At 38.4% G+C, this 21,370-nt stretch overlaps 1 protein-coding gene across 1 annotated transcript in view; it reads left to right on the top strand.

The window, feature by feature from the left end:
• The window catches only part of sema6cb (semaphorin 6Cb), a gene marked incomplete at its 5' end in the record, with an annotated part of 160,740 nt that overhangs the window by 42,269 nt on the left and 97,101 nt on the right, over positions 1 to 21,370 (top strand). The window contains 1 exon segment of the mRNA XM_014021390.1: positions 1,243 to 1,357.

The raw sequence follows: 21,370 nt of genomic DNA, 5'->3' as shown, positions 1-21,370 counted from the left end.
GCTCTACCCATTTGAGCAGCAAAAATACGTTTTTAGACCAAATATTACAGATTTGAACAAATATGCAAAAAACATCAAAATTAGCACAGAAACAGTACTATATAACATTTTAGACACATTCTAGACAGTTTATCAGCTAAAAAAGTTAATTTTGGGGTAAGTTACTCTGTAAGGCGAGGGGGGAAAGATCCTCACTATCTCTGAAATAATAACAGTTGTTGTAATATTTACACTTTTAATGAAAATCTTCCAAGTGTTATCTTTATTTTTGATGCCAAGATTATTTACGTAGAGTTTGTAAATGCTCAGATACGCTTCATTACATTTTGGCACATTATTTCAAGCACAAACTTCAAGGATACCCCTTGAGACTGAAGAGGTTAAATAAAGTCTTTAGAAAACCTGATTTGTTGCTCAAGAATATTTCAAAAATTATAAAAAGTGGTGACCTTACATTTTTGCACAGAATTTATTTTTTTATACATGAAACTGTGTAATTGTGGTTAAAGTTTGAATGAATAAATAATAAATACAGCAGCTAAGTCAGCCTTCCCCTGGTTTCAGTTTGTTTATTGTGATTTATTTATCATGCTGGTGTCGGGCAGCTTCTCAGCACTGCAGATGAGTATTGAGTTTGTGGGAATGACAGCTGCAGGACTCGCTCTGACAGGCTGAATTTCTGAGCCTGCAGCGATACAAAAGTGAAAGTGGCAGTGTTGAGTAAGGGGGCGGTGTAGCCACCCCTGTCAGAGATGGGTGCCGCACAAAACCCCAGACTAAAAATGAGGCGACCACATGAAAAAAACCTACTGAGGCAAGAGTCTTAGATACTTAATAGTTTCTCTGTGGTCTGAGGTGATCTTTAAAGTTTAATCCAGTCATTCCTTTCGACTCAGTTCTTGAGACGTGTCAGAAACAGCTGAAATAAAACTCCAGCTTAGATCACAAGCTCCTGTGCGTTTCTACCTGTTGTGGGTAAAAATGTCCCTCCCCCATAATGGAGATTCTAGTGCCATCTTCTCCTCTTTGATGGCCTTGATTGTGTACCTGGACTAAACATTCTGAGTGTGTGCTGGTCTCTGCGGACTGTTTCCACTGATCAGTTTCTCAGCCCATCTGTCTGCCGGGCTTATTCAGCTGCATCATAGGAGAGATGAGCCCTCGCTGCAGGAGTCTTCATTAAACTTATCCTCCCCACCTCCCTCTCCCCATGCCCCTTCGTCTTTTTTTATCTCTCTGCAGGCCGGAGGAAAGTTAATGAGAAGACTTTGATCAGCTGACACTTTGCCTTACAACACTCCCTTATTCCATCTGTTGTCGTCCAATAAGATTACTGTTAACTCGTACGTGGACAGAGGTGAGTCAGCACCGGCACAAACTTCCACTGCAAACTGTCATCTGTCTTACTGAACCTTCAGAAACCAATTTAAAGGGTAATAATTGGTGATGTAATATTTCCCCTATAATAATTTTAAAACACAAAATAAGTATAAATAAGTATATTTGTGTGGCCTTTGTTTTTAGGGTTATTAACAAAGTTTATGCACTCAGACCAGTAATATTTGGGGTCTCAAGTTTTTGAAATGAATATTTTGTAGGTCAGAAGATAAAAAGTTCTGGAACCACTGCCTTAGATCATTGTCAGACCCCACTGTTTACCAGACACAACAGTTTCCACAGTCATTGATGCCTCCTTGAGATCCTGTGAGAGATTATAAGCTGAGGGCGGAGCTAGACCATTTTTGAAGGGGTGGCCAATGTAGAAGGGAAACGCGTGCAAATAAAGAAAATCACTATGGGTTTGAAAATTCAAGATGGCCACAATAGCTAATTCCAAATGACTATAATTCAGCTGTTTTAAGGAATACCGAGCTGAAATTTTGTGTGATCATAGCTACGAATGATCCAAAAACCCACGAGTCAGCCATTTTTAGACATACAAAGCTGAATATTAGTGTGGCCAAATTCTAAAGGCTAATCAAAAAATTCTACATGGCCACCATAGCTAACTTTAAAAGGCTATATTCAGCAATTTTAAGATTTATTGAGATGAAATTTGTTGTGGAGTAGCTAAGAATGATCACATTCTGATCTTTGATGCTAAATGAAGCTAACTGCTAATGCTAATTTTACAAAGTGCTATAATTAAAATATTTCTAAACATAGAGATAAAAATGTAGTACAGTAGTATCAGAGAACAAGCTGTAACAAAATCTAAATAAATACAAAATCCATGATCCCCCCGCCCCACACACACACACACACACGTACACTTGTCAATTATTTGGGGGTGGCTCGAGGTGGTCAGTCAAATGTCAGGGTGGCACTTACCACCCTGGCCATCCCTCTGTCCCCACCCCTGATTGTAAGAAGGAAGTAGGACAATGTAGTATTTCATTATGGCAGAAATATTTGCTGTTTGACTAAGTTTGTTTTTGCAAATCACTTTGTGTTTGGGTTTGATGTGAGTTATTTGATTAAGGAAGAATAAAGCTGAATCATGGTTTAGTTTCCTTCTGATCTAAAAAGCAGAGGGTCTACTGTATTTGTGCCAAAGATAAATGTTTAGGGCAAATTTTCATGCAGTCACACTCAACCTATTTATTGTGTGGAAATATTCAACTAAAGAGCCACAGAAAATTCAGTCCAAACACATTTGCAATCGTATTGACTAACCTGTACCCCCATAAGCCCTATCTTTTGGATTTCTTTCTACCTGCTGCTGTGGTATGTGGGAGGTGCAGCGTGATGGTGTGGCTCTGTTGTTCTGCCAGAGAAATGGATTTGCAATGATGGATGGCACTGGTCGCATTGTACAGGTCTCAGCCTGCTGCTGAATCACAGCTTTAAACTAATTTTGTGGGCACAGAAAAGCCGTTGTGCTTTGTGCTTGGGCTCGGGACCTGGCTCGCCCAGCAGCTCTGCTGAACCCTGCATGCCAATTACCCACAATCCCTCCCTTTACGTTTGCCAAGAGCGAGAGGCAATGCAAGAAAATGAAGAAATATTAGCTCGGTTGTTGAATTCTACGTTGATTTAGGATTTTGCTGTCCTGTATTGTTCCACTTTGGATTTAATGTATTTTCATACTTTTCTGATCAGAGGTTTGAACCTTGGTTTGAAAGAAAAAATGCGTCATTTTAAAAGTCTGTAGACTCACACTTTCAGTCCTTTAAAGCTTTTAACTCTCATCTGTTTTCATGCATTCAACGTTTCACAGAGCAGTTGAAGCCAGAAAAGCTTTAAGTAGTTTCACCTGGATTCACCTTCGTTGGCCCTAAAGAACAGAAAGCAAAGCAAGCATGTCTAAAAAGAAAAAAAATCTAATCCTGACGGTTGTTTTCACTTTGTGAATTTGGTACCTTTAGTCTGTTTTGTGTCAGAATGAATTTTCTTTCTGAGCGTGACAGCCACAGTGAGTGAGCATAAATTGATTTCAATCAGGGTGCATTTAGTTATGGTGAGTAAATATAAGCAGCTTAAAGGTATGTTTATATTTTCAGCTATGTATATTCATGACTGCCTTGGATGAGGGTGGATAGAAAAGCTGAGAAAACTGTCTTGAGGCTCATTCTGGGAATTAACAGCAGCAGCTGCCACTTTCTCTGGCTCTAAGCAGACAGCGGTCCACTCTGTATTCGGCAGTAAAACTGACAAGGTCAGACTTCGGCTGCAGCGACGAGATTTTCAAAAAGTACAACACAGTATTAAGGCCACTCAGTGGGGAAAAGATGAAGAGAGAGGTTTTTGTTTATTTTTCTCAGTTTTTGAGATTAAAATGGAAATACTGTTGCCAGAAAAAATATTGCCAAAAAGATGCAACAGTTAGGAGAAAAAAAGTTGCCTTTTAGAGTTAAACTGGAGGAAGTGATCCCCAGTTTGTTCTTCAGCTCATCTGTATTCATTTTTTAATGATTATTGTTTTAACTGCAGATTATGAGTGCACATTTACTGCGTACAGTACAATATAATCTGCAGTAATTCAACTGAACCAGTCCAAGATGTGCTTCAGCTGCAGTGGAATTCACAATAAGAGCCTCAAACACATAAACAGTGTTGACGTCTAAATATTCTCAAAATCCCTGGTGGTCTAGGCTGTGGTCTTTTTACTGAAGAGCAATAATGTTTATATATACAGTATATCTGAAGCTTATGAACATTATGAAGAGTTTTAAAGTTATCATGTACATGTGTTTGAAACTCTTATTGTGAAGGATTAAAGCAAGCTTTGTGAGCTCAGCTGCAGTGGAACCAACAAACCACACCTTGGACTGATTCAAATAAAATACTACATGTTTGTGTGTAGTTTACTCAGTAAAAATGTGCTGTTGTGTACAAAAATAAGATAAAAAAAATTATAGTTCAATTCAGGGGCAAAATAAGGTTAACCTGTGCTAGTTTAGTCTTGAAAGATGTATTTTTTCTCAACAATAACAAGTTTATGACAATAATATTTGACTATTTTCTCTTGACGCAATTTCAATGTCAAAAATGGGGAACTTCATCCTCAATTTGTTTTCATGATTAACTCTATTACCTGCAAAATAATATGGATACTTTAGTTTTTGCCTCATTGGTTGCATATGTTGTTTTTTAACTTTGCACTATAAAAAGACAAAATATGACTACAGTGTTGATTTGTTGAGAACACAAAACGTTAGAGCTGGGAAATTCCAAGATATCTGATCTTTAAAGAATAAAGTAGTTATATTATCAGGATCAGCAGACTTGGAAAAAAAAATCCCCCAGACTTTGAAGACTTATTGCCCAATTTCACACCTTCATGTGTAAAACTGATGGAGATCCCCTCCCCAATGAAACGTCTCAGAAATGCAGAGAACACAGCCAGAAGCTGTTTTTTCCACAACAGTTCTGTGAGATTCTGAGTGGATTCATCCTTTTTAAGAATGATAAACATCTGAAGCTCTCTAGACATCTGACACCGATGGCCTTTGCTGATGGTGTGTCTGCGTGCAGGTAGAGTTAGAAAAGTGATACAAACATCAAAGTGACAGTATTCTTATTTTCTATCCACGCTATCTCAACAATCTTTTCTTCTCTCTCCTTTTCTAATCACGCGGAGGGTTTCGTGGAAGCTGTGTGTGACCTGAAACTTGTTTGTGTCTGTAATGCATTAAGATGGATGCATGTGTCCCGCTGTCAGATGATGAATTGTGAGCTGCAGACGAGGCTCCTCGCTATGTAAAAGAGGCACTTGCAGACATGGCACTTTCATCAATCAGATGAGGGACCTCTGTAATGTTGTTACACTGGGGAAAGAAATAAAAAATAAAAGAATGGGCTCTGTTTATATGCAGCAGACAGTCATGGACAGAAGGCCATTTTATTCTGTTTGGATAATGTTTCCCCTCCCTTCATGTTATAAAAATGACTCGAGTGCATTAATGAAACATTCAGGGACCTTGAATCTGTGTTTTAGGCTTCAATCAAACTGATCTCGCTGTGTAATCAGCAGTGTTCTTACAAGTGTAGCGTTGTGTCTTCCCTACAATTTTCTTGTTTTGTTCAGAATGCAATATCAAGGTCTCAATTAAAATGACACCTGGTATGTCACATTCACACATCCTCGCAGAAGAGCAGCAGAGCTCCCTGACTGTGAGCCTGGAGCTGCTTAGTCGACACATTAGGAGCCCTGGAGATAATTTTGGGGAAGGTGCAAGGCTCCCGGTGGAGTAACGGTGAGATACAGCAGAGTCAGCCAGATGCAGCAGGATTAGAGCAAACACATTTATGGGGCAAATAAAGGTGAACAAGGATTGATGTGTATTCTGGGGTATAAAAGGCAAAAAGCTAAAGAGATAAGGGGAGTTTTTTTTCCTCCACTTTTTAAAATCTTGTTCTAACAAGTTAATAATAAGCTACAAAGTCAGTTGGATTTTGGTTGCATTTTAATCTGACTTCAACCATTTTTAATACAAATGCAACAACTCAAAAACACTGGCATAAATATGGCTGTGTTTTGTGTGATCTTCCTTTGACTTATTAATCACATGATAACTTAAAATGAGGTTGATAATTTTCTCCTTCTTTTCTACTCCTTAGTGAAGGGAGGAGTGAACTTTAGTGTCAGGTATTGCTCTCTAACCTCTGGAGCATGAGCCCCGTGAACAGGCTGTCTTGCTAGAGGAGGGTCTTTCCTTTTTAGATGCCTTCTTTCAGCTGGCGACGCTCTCAGGGCAAAATGCTGAACCTTAGGTTCACAGAGTTGTTTTTTTTTTACATTGCGTAAATTTTATAAACTTTGTAATCGGCGTGCAGATGATTGCGATTATTTTATGAAGCCAAAGAAAGATGCAAAGAATAAATTGTGCTGACTTGGATAGAAGAGCTGTTGAGTTGTTTTCACAAACCTCGCTACCGGTCTGTTTGCAACTTTACGTAAATTTTGTTAGCAGCGTGAGGTTGACTGCAGTTCTTTTATAAAGCCACATGATAAAGTTATACAAATTAAAATGTGTAGGCTCGAATAGAAAAGGTGGGAAGCAATTTTACAGGTCTCCATCTTTATCACGATAATTTGAGACAATTTATTGTCCAGAAAAATTACTTGTGACGAGACAAAACTTTAACTAGACATTCTTTAAAGTAAACCTATCCTGCTTTTAAATTCTTCCTTTTCTTATTTAGATCATTCAGTTGGGGTTTTTATAAAGTGAAACTACGATGCTTTGATCTGAATTCCTCCTTATTCTAACTTCACCAGCTCCTCTTTCACCCCTTTTGTGGTGCGTGTCCCAAAGCGGCTCGTTTTGTTACTGTTTCTTTAAGATGTTTCAAGACCCGACCCCCTCTGGCTTCCAGACCGGTCCACTCTGTTTTGAGAGACGGGTTTTAAAATTTTCAGCTTGCAGAAATGTTTTATTTACAATTGAATTAAAATATGCAAAATGAGAATTAAGACAAGGAAATTATAGTCTGTCAGTCCAGACCTTACGTGGTAATTCCGTCACAGATAATTTGACGTAATAGTGCAGAAAATGTCATAGAAAGTTGAGAAAACTGAACAGGCTGAAAAATGTGACCCAAATAGAACATAAAGCTATCTATACAGCACCAGGAAAGACTAAATTCAACTTTACAGCACTCCTATACTCAAAGTCCACAACAAAATGCATTTAACAGCTAGAAGTTTTAGATTTATTCTAGAATAAAAATGCCATCATACCATTTAACATTTAAGACAAAGAAATCTTACTGTTTTTAGTTTTAAAAACACTCTTGTTGCTCCTAAAACTGTTTAGATCAAGTAAAGATAAATGCAGCTGCCGTTGCACACAGCTCACAGAATCGACCGTGTTTTTGTGCTGCTGATCTCTTTGCAGCGCCTGATATAGCTCTGCCTCTCTCCGTTCATGTTGTCACCCTCTCATTCTCTCTGCATGGGGTTGTTGAGTCGTAGCGGTTCTTCAGGCAGGAGGTGTGGTGTAGCTCGGGCTGCTTTGGCAGATAAGCCTGAGTCTGCCCACCTGCATCCCCCACTGCTCGTCAGCCAAATAGACTCGCACTGTCACCAGCATTCATTCTGCATCAGAGGGTTGCCTCTTCCATGGATCCACTACAAATGTGTTTCCGCCTTCATTTTTTACACACGAGGAGAAAAAGGAACATCCAGTCTCCTTGAAACAAACCAGTTATGTCTCTGAAGAATTAAACCATTGACTAGTAAAAATGTTGCTTTTGCCAGAAAGAGATTCAATTTTAATTCATTTCCACTTGACCTTTATTTTACCTCCTGAGATCAGATTATTGCTTTTCCAAGCCTCCTGGCTCGAAAAGCACAACAGGTTACAAATGAGAACTCGACTTGTTTATTAGTCGCAGGAGAGAAATCAATGATTTTAAACTGGTTTAGAAAAACAAAAGCAGTTTTGTGATCTGTGAACTCACCCAATAACCACACAGCACCATACGGAAAGGTTTCGGGTAGCAATGAGTTCAGCAAAAATAATGCAAATACATTATCAACAGACTTCATTAGATCTCATGTATTCTTGTTTTCTCCTCATTCAAATAATACAAAGTGTTTTCTAGGGAATATTTTCATTTAAGAACTTTAAAATAATAAAATCTCATTTTTGTTTTATTGTATGGCATTTCCTTTGTTGAATAATTTCTACAAATATTAAATGAATAGTCTGTTTTTTGTAAGTGGGGTTCTGTGGAGTACTGATGAGCTGCAAAAATCTTACCTGCAAACACTGGTCTGTGCTATAAGCTAACTGATCATCGTATGTGATTTGCAGTCACACTATGTGTAATTAGAAGTAACAAACAACTACAGAAAATTAAGTTAGAGTTTAAAGTAAATAAAATCAAGTTTTTGTTTTGTTTTTTGGTTTTGTTGTTTTCTTTTTGGTAGGGTAAGACTGTGTCTATAGATGCTTAATATGAGGAGGAGCTGTTGGTTATGAGACAAGGTCAAGCAGCAAGGCACAATTTGCGTGTTAACATTAAAGGGGCAATATCATGTGTTTCTCAGGCATATATTTAAATTCTATACCATATTAAAGCAACTATGTCACCTTTAGCTGTTATTAAAATGTTGTTTTATATGATTAAATAGAAAATAAACTTTGCTTCTCCTCATGTGTTTCTAAATGCCTTGAAATTGCCCTCTGTCTCTTTAAGAACCTCCTTCCTCTTCTGTCCCGCCCATTTCAGCACGGGGCCGAGTGGTTGTGTGTGCTCTGTGATGAGGAAGCTCAGCTTGGAGACACAGCCCATAGGAGGAGCTGATCCCAAAAGGCGGTTCTAAGCCCAACAACTCATTTTTGCTCCCCTGCCTGGCTGTTTCAGGACACTACAGGATTTCTCAAACATGCATGAATGTGTCAAAGCAAGACTCTGAGCATGTTTTTGATGAGAGGAAAACATTATAGCATGATATAAAACTCAAAAACGTTGATTTTACAGGATATTTCCACTTTAAAGCAAATTGTAACAATTATTCCACACACAAGCATCATTCTTGCTCTTTAATTTTGCAGTTAGATTTGAACAGCCAGACTTCAGACTGAACAGAACTTATTATGGATTCAGTAAAGACGATGTGATCACGTCTCTTCCTCTCTGGGCCCGCAGGCATTTAGTGCCGTGATTCGCTTTAATTGATTTGTTATTGCGCTAATGATGGCTATAAGTTCAAGATGTCTTTTTTGATCATCCAATTATTTTGGTTGTCAGCAAGACACTCCTTTTCCCTTGGATGCACTCACCTCACGTCCTAATGTGTCCAAAGCTGTGGGAGTGGATATGAAGGCCAATTGTATGTTGGTGGATTTACAGCTCAGAGTGATGCGGAAGCTATAACTCTCTCTGCTTTTAGCTGAAGAAGGGATTGTCGGGTGAAGAAATGCCATGGTAAAGGTCAATAATCAGAGGCTGGGTTATTACTTGGCAGATTGAAAAGGAAATTATTTTGTGGCAAAGAGAGGGAGAGGTGTGTGTCTGGTTGTAATGTTCGATGTTAGACTGTGTTGATGTGCAGCTTGTTCTTTCTGTTGAGGATATGTCTTGGCTGTGGCTCTTCAAGTTGACCTGTCACTGAGATTCAGCCTATAGGGCTGTAAAATGATGCAGTGCAGGGCTCACCTGCAGAGTCCCCACCCCCCCAACCCCACTCAGCTGTTCCCTTCACACTGTTGCGTCTTAACCAGGTTTTATTTCAAATCCCATTTTCACTACTTTGCTGCTGCTTTATAATCGCACTCCCCTCCTCTTTCCCTCACCCCCTTCACTTTCTTCCAAAGAGAAAATTGCTTACTTTTTTTTTCTTTTCTCCAGAGATGTAAATTTTCCTTTATGGGTCCTGTTTTCAAGGCTTCACAGAGAAGCACCTAATGAACTGGAAGAAAGAAAACGGGACTGCTTTTTTTTCTTTAATAGATTACTGAAAATGTTTCTGGAATGTGAACCTCCAAACAGTCCATCACAAATTCTTTATTATTTTGCTATCTCGTGCACTTTTTGTTTTCTTTGTTCTTCATTAAATTTACAGCGCATACAGGAACTGCAAGTTTGAAACTTCAGGCTTCTTTTTTTCCTGGTTGTGAGATTTATTCTGGAAGAACATTCATGCTGCACTGTACTTTTCCTCCGATGGTGACGAGTTGGATGATGGAAAGAGATTGATCCTTATAGTGTGGACATCAGTCAGGCTGACAAATGGCAGCCCCAACCTTGGAAAGCCATTAGCAGTCCGAGCAGGAGTGAAACCCAGCCAAGCCCCAGTGATTTCTACGAGTCTCTTTTCCAAAGCCAGGTCTGTGGCAGGCCACGACATGGCAGTGGGTGTAAGAAACAACCTTCTGTCCCTTCTGGCCTACCCCTCCACCAGGCGGCATGTTGATATAAAGCTGAGCTTCAGTCATTAATGAGCAAACTCTGCAAAAAAACATGCCAGAGTTGCAATACTGCATGACTCATGCAACTGGCTCAGGACTTATTGAGTTACAAGTACGAGATTTGGTGGGCATTATGTTTTTACTGTAAAAGGTTTACGGTTAGTCAACACTGTCATGATCTAAACTGGAATTTGGTCAAAGTAAAGTGTTTTTTGGGGAAAAAAGACTCACAATGTACAGATGTGCTGAATTAAAGCATGCGGGAGGCTAAAGTTGATGCAGTCTTTTATTGAACATTTTCTTCTTTCTTACTGCTCTGTGTTTGAACAGCTCTGCTTTTTTTTTGCTGGAAATGAGCCAGTTTGGAATCCTTTTGATATTGAATCAGATTTTCACTGCAGAGATAATGCATAACAGCTTTTTTTAGCTCCTCTTACAAAACCAGGTGAGGGGTTAGCTTTTCTTCTTTTGACTGTGCTCTGAGGAAAACAGCATGTGGTGTGTGTTTCTTTTCTTTTAGTCTTTGTTTTAAGCCACTGCTTTGGTAACAAATAGTTTATTACAGAAATAGCCAGGTAGAAATGCAGAGAGATGTTTTTAAACATTAGTAAAATACTCTGGAAGTTAAATCACAACCTGTGAAGTTGTGTTGTTGTTGTTTTTTTTCAACACATCCACCAAAGGAAACTTAGTGGATATATTGGACAAATGATGTTGCTGAGGGGTTAGTGGAGTCAGCCTGTAACCAGTGGGTTGTTGGTTTGATCCTCCATTCCGTCAGTCTCAGTCGTTGTGTCCTTGGGCAAGACCCGCCTTGCCTGCTGGTGGTGGCCAGAGGGTCCGGTGGCCCCAGGGCATCTGTGGCTACAGTGTAGCTTACCTCCATCACTCTGTGTGAATGAATGGATGAGTGACTGAAGTATAAATTGCTTTGGAGTTTGTAGGGACTTGATGAAGTGCTATATAAGTTCAAGCCATTTACTAAATATGTTGAATATGGTTCATTCCGCACCAAATCACCCAATGGTTTTAACCCAACCACCACAGAACTTGATGAAAATAGGCATATTTGTCTGTGATCCCACAGCACAGTATCTCAAATTTTAAGTGAATTATTGGCAGCCCACTGCTCCACATGTGTGTTCACATGTGTGATGGGTAAAATGCAGAGAATTAATTTCCCCACCAAGGGATCAATACAGTATAACAAATAAAATAAAAAATAAAATAAACATTGCACCAGTGGTTCCAGAGATATGCCCCAAGATTTCAGATTTTCTGCAAAAATGGGCGCATCTGCCTATTTTCAACCCCTATTTATCTTTTTTGATTTGTTAGGATCTATTAAACATTTGATCTTTCTTATGACCTTGAAATTGACCTTGTGGATCACTTGACTTTGAGATGACCTTTCCTGAAATCAGATCCCCCGACTTGTTACCTAAAAATATGGAAAATGTTTTTAAAGTGACATTTTTAGGAGCATATTTGATAAAAAAAATACATATCAGACAAAATAAAATGAGTACATAATTACATGGACATATAGAAGAGAAGGATAGCAGAGAGTTGGAATTAATTTAAGATTGTGGAAGATGGTCCACTGTAGGAACAACCAGAAGAACAAGAATTTCTGTTTAGGAGTGTAGTTGACCAACAGTTATGTTTAGGTGGGATGAACGCCAACATACCCAAGAATTCTCAGCAGAGGATTTCCTGGTGAGTCACACTTTTGTAGTTGCATTTTTGCCTGTTAAGCTCGAATCCAGTCATCCCAACGTAGTCAAAGAAACTGGGATACATGAAACCATTTCATTGTCTTCTATCATTCTGTGTGACCAGGTGGAACAAAGCAGTACTAGCATTGTGGCAAATCACATATTTTTAAACCCATAAGATATAAACAATTTCCTGTGTGATCTGACATCATTCTATCAAGAGATAAGTATTTTGTCTGTTTCAGACAACACAGGCCAACTTCTTCTAATATGCATCATCTGGTTTAGTGGTTTTTCTTCCTTACCACTGAAGACTGGGAACATCCCCTGAGAGCTGAAGCTCAGACCCGCCTAGCCATAAAAGTTTGACTCTGGTCAAAGTTGCTGATATTTTTATGCTGCCTTTTTTCAGCTTCAGACACATTAACTTCATGTACAAAGTGTCTATTTTGTCCCACCCTTTGCTGCCACTTAACACACACAAACATTTTTCTTTCACTCAGTGTAATGTTATGTTAAGTTGGTGTATATTTATATTTGTGAGTATGCCGAGTAATGTTCAATAGAGTATCATGTTTGAAAATGCAATTTAAGAATGTTGCCTCAATTATACCCAGTGCATACCACAACTGAAACTTTATATTTTTATTAGGGATGCACGATATATCGGCATTAATATCGGTATCGGCCGATATTGGTCATTTTTTTTTTTTAGAATATTTGTATCGGCCTGATATGTAAAACTGGGCTGATTATTACCATCCGATATTGATTTCCCACTTTTTAGCTTTGTGTTTTTGTTTTGGGAGGGGAGATGGTTGGTTGAGCAGCATCTGTTTGATCATGATAGTGATAATGATGCTGCACAGCCAGGAATAACTGAAGTAGGGAGTCATGTCAGAGGTCTGGTCGTTTACAGTATTGAAAAAAGTGTTTGTGCGTTTATATTTAATATAATGTGTGTTTATGTAATATCGGTAAATTTCGGTTATCGGCCATAACAGCAATAATTATATTGGATATCGATCGGTTGAAATTTTCATATCTGTGTATCCCTAATTTTTATTTAGAAAGTAATTTTTTGCATTTGCATTAAGTGAAGTGATCAACACTAATTTAATTAAAGCTAAGCTCTAGCAGTCTATCAAACAGAATAAATGGAAAAGTGAAGCCTCGTACAAAAGAATGTATACTGATGTGTCAAATGTTTGTTGTCTCATCATGGCCCACTGTTCAAACATCACATTGTCACGCAAGTGAGGGTGAGAATGTTACTCTACAGGAAAAGCTGAGATGCAAACACAGATCAAGAATGAAGAATGTGGCCTGACATTTCCTAAAACCAAAGACCAGCGATAGAGTGAAGCACTTAAACCAACTCAAACCAGACACGCAGTTCCCTCATGGATAAAACATTGGACTAATCAGTTAGTGTGGCTTTGATACATTGTGTAAGTATTTCTGTTTTAACTGGTGTACAATATGAAGTGATGTGTGAAAATATTTTAATTTTTGTCGTGATTTTAAAGTAAAAATAGTAGCACTTTTTATTATAGTTATTGTAATGTTCAATTAAAATAATACACTTAGAGCTGAACTTTAAAGCACTGTAGAAGAGTAACTTAAACTTTTTATATGACTAAACTGATTCGGGTAAAAATGAGACCTTTATTCAAAAAACATTTGTAATTTTTTAAGAGACCAGTGTTGTGCTTGGATAAATAAAATCAACAAACTTCAATGTACAAAACCAAAGTTTAGAATATGATCATATAATTCAGATGTGGAACATCTTCACAAGACAACCTGCTAAACAAGTTATTTTGTTAATTTTAAACATTTATATGTTAAGTTTTTTTTACATTGTCCTTGTGTCCTGTTCATGAATGTTTGTAAAGCAGCGGATTTTAAGATATACTGTACATGCAGATAAGCAGTTCCCTAAGTTCAACAATTGCACTTTATCACAAACTAAAATACCTTTTTTACTTGATAAAGATTTTGCAATAGTTCTCGTCTGGCTATTTGACATTGCTGCTTTATGGCATTTTTGTTGCTGCTGCAGCTTGTATGATGTTTTAAACCCTGCAGTTAACACTAATAAAACAGAATAGTCATTTTGGTGCCAAGTAGCAAGGAAATTAGTTTACTAATGTGACGTGACAATCAGATGCTCCTAGTTATTATTCAGATTTTACTGATTTCTCTGTTTTGTTTTTTTTTTACTTATATTTATTCTACCCTGGGCAAATATCAAACTACACTTTTTATTTTCCACATGTGGTGACCACCTGGGGGCATTTCCAAATGATTGGTAACTACATTCCCTAACAAGTATTTTTTTTTTTTTTTTTTTTTGGTTTACCGATGAGCTTATCACATCTGGAAACAGACAAATGAGAGCTTAGGTGTGGCTGACGAAGTAAAACAAAGGAATCGCGTTGACAAGGCAACGACAGCTCATTATCTCGTCGTCTATGCTGGTCCACGGTGCACCATTGATAGATGCCAGAGGAGAGTTTGGAGCAGACAGATGGGGTTGCACCCTGCGTTTCACACAAAAGACGACTGAGCGGGAATAACACGTCCACAAAATGACATGTCGGTGCTGTAATCCTGGATTACCTGTCTGCTTCACTCTCCTTTCGCCGTGGTTCTTGCTGTCGCACATTCGCCATCATAAAAGAAATCAAACAGCAGCTCAGCCTCGACTGCTGTGAGGCTGCGTTTGATCTGTTTTGTCAGGACACAAAGTGTGTCCAGCGGGATTCCAGCTATCTCCCCATCCCTCCACTAATTCTCTGCAGGCCAGGTTTGGACAGGATGAGTGGTGCAGGAAAGGACAACAGTAAGGGAGCTAAAGAAGTCAAAGGAAGGATGGGTGGCATTGTTAATCTGTGGTGCCTAGGTTTGTCTGGATGATTGACGAGATCTGATTGTCTGTGTAATATCAAACTGCCTGCTGTGTTTATCTTCAAGTGAATCAAAGAAGACCTGTTTTAGCAAAAGATCCAGAGTGACAAAAATGGTTTGTGATGATAAAAGTAGCGCGTTTAACATTTCTCAGATTTATTCAATGATATCAATACAAAACTACAATGCTAAAAGGCCACACGGTCTCACACTCTAATATTTTGTTGGACCGCCTTTAGCTTTGATTACGGCACACATTTGCTGTGGTATTCTTTCAATAAGCTTCCTAGAGCTGACCAACTACAGCAACCCCAGATCATTACACCACCCCCACAGGCTGTACAGTCGGCACTATGATGGGTGCATCATAGTGCCGACCATGGGTCCCACTATCCTTCCAGTTTTTATTTATGCGATGGACAGATCTTAACCCAATTTTAGTAGCTTCTACAATCTCCTTAGATGTTTTCTCTGCTTGATGCCAATGATTGGACCCTTCTCAAACAGATTAACATCTTTTTCATGACCACAGGATGTGTCTTTCCACATGGTTGTTTAAGAAATGAGAAGCAACTCTTTGCTCTAGTTGGGTTAAGTAACTTGTTGCCAGCTGAAAGACAACTGCCCATACAGTAATTATCCAACAGGAGGCTCGTACCCATTTCCTTAGTTAAATCCAGATGGGCACTTTTTTAGGCCAGGCAGTGTATTATCACTATTGTATAAAAAATTATGGCTTCCATTGATGGTTTTTGAATTTTACCCAATAGCAGGCCAAGTTCACTAACTTTATTTGTATGTTTTAATGTTCTATTAGTACCATGCAATTATGTGTTGCAGTATTAAATTAGTAAAAGTATCATTTCTTGTGCACATTATGAAATTTTTTTGTTAAATGTGGCAGTTTTCTTAGGCAGAAATATATGCAAATAAAGTTTCCAGGCTCGTTGTGCTCATAACTATAAGCAGCTCAGTTTGTGAGGACGTTCTCAGAAACTGTCCGATTCAAAACTTTCAGGTACACCCCCGACAAACACCTTTTTTGTTCAATCTTCATCCTTTTTTCCAGCATGTAGCAACCTCTGTTCTGTGGGTTTGCAACTTGTTTATGTTTCTGTTTCTGTTTCTCAGCAGCAGGATGTGTTCTGCTGCAGATGTTTACCGAGGAATACATCTTGTGTTTGAAATAAAAAAAAACAAGTAGGAGGAAGACATTTGGTGTTTTTCCTGTTCACAAATTGCGTGATTCTAGTTGAAAACACAGTGGCAGCTTTCAGAATTTTAAGCAGGCACAAATAATCGCATAACTGTGAGCAGACAGACTCTTGGATTCCTTTAAGGAGCTTTGTTCATCACACGTGTTTATCATACGCTGGAGCAACACATCTCGCTGAGGTCAATAAACATTCTTCTGGCTGACGAGAACAATGGTGCACTGACAGGCACGGTGTTACTGAGAAAAGGGTAATTTAAATGTAATCTGAACAAACGTGAAGACTGACCTATAGAACTGGGCTTAGAAAAGGCGAGCGCTTGTGTCTGCTTTTTTTCCCTGAACATCAGCATTTATTTTATTTATTTCAGACTGAAGTGCTCTTACGTTTTGTGTGGCTGCTCCAAGCACTTCTATTTGTAAATTCTGAACTTTTTTTCTTTTCGAACATTCATCTTATCACTTCTTTCTCAGCCAGTCAAGTGAGCATAATCACCCCAAAGAAACTGGAAGATAAACTGTTATTTTCACAAGTTTTGTCTATGTCCAGTTCTAAACTATGACTTTCTGCACTGAATGAACTAAAAAAAGAAAATTAGTGGTAGCAAATGGAGCACTGAACTAAGCTTGTGATCACATTACTTGTAATCTGATGGTGACAAATTAAAATATCTTTAAATGGCTGTGGATGACCTGACATAGTCTTTCTGAATGAAGTTCGGTTCTTCTCTGGTTTCCTACTTTATAAATTGCTTACTCAGGATTGCCATACATATACACAAAAGATGTTGTTTAAATCATCCTAGTGAAGCCAGTGATTTCTTTCAAACAACTTCAAGAAGGACCTGAAATTTGTGACAAAACCCACAGAGGTTAGTGTTTATCATTTTGTTTTCAGATGTTTGCTGTAGTTGATTTTATTTATTTTTCCTGTAATGCTGGGTTCACACAGCAAGAGTTCTTTTTTGCCTCTTCGATGATCTTAAGGACACTGGGATTCATTGGGGATATTCAACATGTTGAACATGTTGGATTGTCTTGGTCCGATACCTTAACATGTGTGGTGTTCCCTCAGGGCAAGTAAGCCTGCTGAATGTGACCTGTAGCCAATCAATGATTTTTTTATTGTCATGTTTGGGATCTCTCAGTCTTTGAAAATCAGACAATTTTAAAATCTTATGGTGTGAACCATGCAGGCATTAGTTTGGGGAAATCGGTCAAAACACTAATTTTACCATAAATGTGATCTGCTTTACTTAGGGCAACTTCTCAAGAACAATTACTCTTTTAGTGACTAAATAGCAAACACTAAAACATTATTCATGAGTCATTTTGAAAAACTGGTCCCCAAAAAGTCAAGCCCTCAAGTGTGCAAAAAAAAAATAAATAAATAAAAAAGTGTTAGATGATCTTAAGTTTTAGTTTGGTGGAGACAAAGATACTTTTAAAGCTACAAATTTACTTCATGACAAGCAAAATAAACACATTTTGGCTCAAAGGAATCTTGCTAGATGAATGTTTCCTCTCTGCTGGTATATACAGCCTACTGACACCTCATCTCACTTTATTACTTTTTTTTTTGTCAGTTCATATGACATTTGCTTCTGACATTTTCCAATTTAGCTGTCAAAGTTAATAGAAGGGAGCAAAAAAGGAAACAAACAAAAGCACAACACACCCAACACACTCTGTGGTATGTATCACTTGACCAGTAATATCCAAGAGATTAACTTGTTATATCAGATAAAAATAGACATTCATAAATCTGAACTGATGCGTGACGCACAGTGGGAGACGGACGATTGACGTAATAGTGAGTAAAGAGTAAGAAGATATTAAAAATAATACTGGTGTCTGTGCCTAAAGACACACATCCTCTCTAAATCCAAATTTTATTTGTGTCTGTTTAAAAAAAAAAACAGTCTGTACCCTTGTGTTCTCATACATATTAGTGAAAGAGAATCTTACAGAACGACTGCAGGGGAAAAGGCGCCTTTCATTGTAATACGCTCTTTAATAAAGACACAAGTTGGCAGATTGGGAGTGTCAGTGCATGTGACATATAGCCTCCTTAGGTGATTTATGAGCATGCTGCTAGGCTATTACATTAGGCCCCAGTCCTGTTCAGTTCTGGTGATAAAAGCAGCCCACCTTTTGTTGAAACACTGCAGGTACAAGCAATTTGTTTTAGTGGAATATCACTGTTTTCTGATAAGGGAATTATGTATGAGGGGAATCTAATCATGTTGTCTGTGCAGCCCATGTAGCTCATTTATTAGGTTGCCTTTTGTGCTTTTGTCCTTCAAAATTTGCAGATTGTGTTCAAGGCGAGATCACTCCGGATTGGTTGCTGGATTCATTAAAGTTTAAACAGCAGATCTGTATTTATGTAGTATTATGCATTAGTTTTACAAGAAGTAAAATCCTTTCTGGAATATTTTGAGGACTGGTTTCATTTTGTTGTGAAGCGGCTTTCACAAGATGTGTATTTAAGAGTCACACTGCGATTAGAAAAAAGTGCAAGTGGGCAGTTTCCCTCCGCTCCACATGGCTTTGGACCTGGCCTTGTGTTTGCGAAGGGAAATCTGTGAGAGGCCACAACAGTGAGGCCAGAGTTCACACAGCAGAGCATCGCAGCTGAAAGGCTAGTTGTCAACCGCCAGCGGAGAGAAAACAACAGGGCATCAGCCAGAGTGGTTTGGAAAAAGGACGAGTCAGGGTCACTTTCAATTAGCACAGCGTGCCGTCACTGCAGAGAGCCTCAGGGGCAAGGAGAAGGTGTGAGGTGGACGGGTCTTAAAGGAGAGCAGGTACAGACTGACAGACAGAATCAGGGCAGAAAAATGAACGTCAGCTGACATCACTGATACTGTAGTTTGTAGATGAAATCCCAAAGAAGAAAAAATATATATTTAAAGTCTTTGCTTCCCAAAAAGTTTGATTCTTTCTTTTGTAACAGCAAAAGGAAAATTACAAGGACTACAAAAATATTTGTGATTTTTGGCATTTTCTCCTCAAATACTGGATAATGCCTTCTTTCACGGTATCGAGAGTTGAGTTTTGTGTGTTTGTGCTGAATTTATGAAGGCGTTTAAAGGTCAGTGGCAGCTCTTGACAGTTTCTGGAGGGAGGATGAATGTGTTGGCCGTATTGTCCCTGGGGATGGTGTGCCAACAGATTCCAGCAATGGCAGCCCAACAACGCTCCATCTCTACACTGTTGCCGCAGCAGCGGCGGAGCTGAGCATTAAACGAAACTTTATCAGTTTTGAGGGACTGTCACAGAACTGCCTCCCAGCGGGGTGAGGCAGTAGAATAATTATTAGGTCCAACATTCCACTTCAAGCTGACAGCCCCTTAAGAACTCATTTGTGACAGAGACGTGTGAAGACCCTCACACGGTCAAACACGCTGCTAAAGATGTGTCTCTTTGATTCATGTTGGCTGAGTAAAGCACTGGCAGTCCAGTTGGTGGAATCACCATAATGCATGTGACAGATAATGACTCAGTTCACATATTTTATGCTTTGAAGTTCAGCAAATCGCATGTCTTCTGCAGGCCTCCTGGAAATAAATTTTCTTTTGTTTTCTGAAAGTCAAAAATGTCATCTATTGCACTTAACGTACTAATGCATGGTGGGAGTGTTGTCTCTGAAGATTTGCTGGAACCAGCAGAGCAGGAAACGACTCATGGTCTGCTGGTGATATGGCAGGCTGAAACAAATGACGCAGCTCCCCATTTGAAATTCATTATACTGTCATAGTGCAAGACTATTTATGTTGAGCGGGTGTGCATTGAGCACAGCCACAGCAATGCATCAGATAGTCTCTAACTTAAAAAAAACACGCTTGGTTCGCTAATTGTTGGGAATTAAAACATTTTTACAAAAAAAACTGCAGGGATAATGTTTATGGTGTGCTTAGATGAAATGAATTTGTGATTGAATGAATGTTTTTCAACTATTTTAATTGTAGAAAAAAAATTGAGGGCATTTTTTACCATCATTTTATCAATTACAAAGAGGAATAAATACTGTAAATTTATTAAGATTCAACCTTCTATCAGCAGAATCTTATTTGATAGTTTGACAAATATGGCATAAATTAAAAATACATTTCTTACCCTGAACTTACACAGCATGCGTCTTCGCTGTTCTGAGCAGCATGCCCAATAAAGGCAGTGATACATGTGGAAGTCTGACCACAAGAATTCATTCTGTGGAAGACTTGACTCAAAATAGTTGAAACTGCATCACTGTTGTCTTTTTTGCACCCATTTGTCAGAATGAAAGCCATATGTTTTGTGCGTAACTGCTGCATGTTTTTAGCTACATTAGTTTGATAGTATATATGTATACATGTATACATATGTATAAATATACATATTTATTGATATAGTTTGGCTTTTGACAAAATGAAGTCTATCTTTGGTGAATTATTTTGAAAATGCAGATGTGCTCATTCCTTTTCCTGTTGGTGTGGTCTTTGTAGATCGATTCCACACGTGCACCTCCGTCTGAAAAAGGATCAAATCTAATTTTGACAGATGGCCGTGCGCACACCGTCGCCCTGCAGAGGCATTGTAAATGCTCTCATTGATCATAATGGGTGTGTTTTTATTGCGGAGGCTGAGCCAGAGCAAAGCAGATGCAGTGTAAATTGGAGGTTACAATTATCGCTTTTTTTGTTCACGTTGTGACATTAAGTGGTAGGTGATGGTTTTATGACTATAGTATTGTTAAATTGTAGATTATTCCAGTCAAAATTCAATGCATATAATATTCAAGCCTTACCACTTAAAACACAAACAAAAAAATTCAATTGGCACCCCTTTTAATAAAAAAATTAGTCATTTTTTCTTGCATTAAAAAAGTTATTGCCACTGTAAGCTTGAACACCTCGGGTCAGCGATAAAATCTGTTTGCAACTTCTAGGCTGACTCTAAAAGATACATGGAGCTGAATAATTATAAAACAAAACATTTTGTTTGAGTGCAATATTATATTACTTTAACAAAACAAATTTTCTGTCTCTGTTGTCCTCAATGCATTTTTCTTTTCTTTTTTTTTAATTCTTGTTTTATTTTTATTTTTCATTTGTCCTGCATTGTGTTCCTTTTTGAATCTGAAGCACACCTGTGAACCACCATGAGACCAATCTCAG

This window comes from Austrofundulus limnaeus, unplaced genomic scaffold, assembly GCF_001266775.1.
Source record: "Austrofundulus limnaeus strain Quisiro unplaced genomic scaffold, Austrofundulus_limnaeus-1.0 Scaffold290, whole genome shotgun sequence".
NCBI classification, from domain to species: Eukaryota; Metazoa; Chordata; class Actinopteri; order Cyprinodontiformes; family Rivulidae; genus Austrofundulus; species Austrofundulus limnaeus.
The sequence above is the reverse complement of the archived record's forward strand: the minus strand, read 5'-3'. Positions and strand labels throughout refer to the sequence as shown.